Consider the following 1,747-nt stretch of genomic DNA (forward strand, 5'->3'; position numbering starts at 1 on the left):
TCCGTCTCAAAATAAAAAAAAAAATAATAGCTGCTGTGGTTAAAAAAATAGCTGCTGTAGGTTTGGCAAATGGAAATCAGTTCTGGAACTCTGGCCTTTGATTGTGTGTTCTTGTGTCTTTTCTTTTCACTTTGTCATCCTGTGGCATCATAGCTCCACCTCAACCTCAAACTCTTAGACTCAAGCAAGAGTCTAACTCTTCTTGCCTCAGCCTCCCAAGTACCTGGGACTGTAAGCACCCACCACAACACTTGGCTCTTTTTTTAGAAATGGGATCTTGGTCTTGCTCTGGCTGGTTTCAAACTCCTGAGCTCAAGCAATCCACCCGCCTTGGCCTCCCAGAGTGCTATAATGACAGACGTGAGCCACCATGCCTGACCTGACCTTTGATTTTCTTTTCTTTTCTTTTTTGCAGTTCTTTTGGCCAGGGCTGGGTTTGAACCCGCCACCTCTGGCATATGGGGCCGCTGCCCTACTCCTTTGAGTCACTGGTGCTGCCCGTGGCCTTTGATTTTCAAAGATAGCATCCATTTAAATAAAATACAGTGATGATTTAGAAAGATGCTATCTGGCTCAACGCCTGTGGCTCAAGCAGCTAAGGCACCAGCCACATATATCTGAGCTGGCGGGTTCAAATCCAGCCCAGGCCTGCCACACAACAATGATGGCTGCAACAAAAAATAGCTGAGTATTGTGATGGGCGCCTGTAATCCCAGCTACTTGGGAGGCAGAGGCAGGAGAAACACTTGAACCTAAGAGGTTGCTGTGAGCTGTGATGCCACAGCACTCTACCCAGGGCAACAGCTTGAGGCTCTGTCTCAAAAAAAAAAAGAAAGAAAGATGCTATCAAAGAAATTTATTTTCTATCCTGTCCTTTTCTCTCTCTCTATCCTGTCTCTTTTTCCTGTACTTTGACACCATGCCCAAGAAATATGAAAAATGTTGGGCAGCGCCTATGGCTCAAAGGAGTAGGGTGCCAGCCCCATTTACCTGAGGTAGTGGGTTCAAACCCAGCCCTGGCCAAAAACTGCAAGAAAAAAAAAATATGAAAAATATGTTAGTTGCTTTTGTTATCAAGTCAAGTCTCTCAAATGCTATAGAACTCTTTTATGATTATTCTGCAAACAGCCCTGCGATCTTTGGCCCCTGGAGGTTGTATGCTGTCTAACTCTAAGATCCAAAAGCGCACCAAGATCTCTAGCTGAAGTGCTTGCTTCGGCAGCATGTATACTAAAATTAGAACGATACGGAGAAGATTAGCCATGACCGCTGCACAAGGATGACATGCAAGATTGTGAAGCATTCCATATTTATTTATTTTTTTTCACACAGCAGAAGGCTTTGGAGCATTCCATATTTAAAAAATAAGAAAGAAAAATTAAGAAAAAAATGCTCACTCGCTGTAGAGACAAATTACATTTTCCCCCAGCCCCCATACCTTCCCCCACATTTTGTTTTGAATATAGGCTGAAACATACTCAGTATGCACATTTGCATTTGAGGTCCACACATGTATATACTTCATGTAGCATTTTGTATATTGAATGCAGACATTTTACAAAAGACACAGAATTTCCCAAGCAAGAAATAATTCTTGGTGTATTGTGGTGGAGCAAGTAGGAGACCGATGTGATAGGTTTCCATTCAAACCTCTGCTCTGCTACTCACAAGTGCTATGACTGGTATGAAAGTGTTCTGAGCTGTGGTTTCCTCCTCTGCAAGGTGGATATACTTTTTTTTTTTTTTT

The 1,747-nt window shown here is 42.8% G+C and overlaps 1 protein-coding gene and 1 non-coding gene across 4 annotated transcripts in view; both read left to right on the top strand.

Annotated features, from left to right (window-relative positions):
* The window catches only part of RABEPK (Rab9 effector protein with kelch motifs), a 31,770-nt gene that overhangs the window by 15,903 nt on the left and 14,120 nt on the right, over window positions 1-1,747 (top strand). The window lies entirely within an intron of this gene.
* Window positions 1,207-1,314, top strand: LOC111723700. Its single transcript, XR_002772194.1, has one exon. It is a non-coding gene; the product is annotated as a U6 spliceosomal RNA (small nuclear RNA).

This window comes from Otolemur garnettii, unplaced genomic scaffold, assembly GCF_000181295.1.
Source record: "Otolemur garnettii isolate 467f Iridium unplaced genomic scaffold, OtoGar3 scaffold00014, whole genome shotgun sequence".
Classification (NCBI taxonomy): Eukaryota; Metazoa; Chordata; class Mammalia; order Primates; family Galagidae; genus Otolemur; species Otolemur garnettii.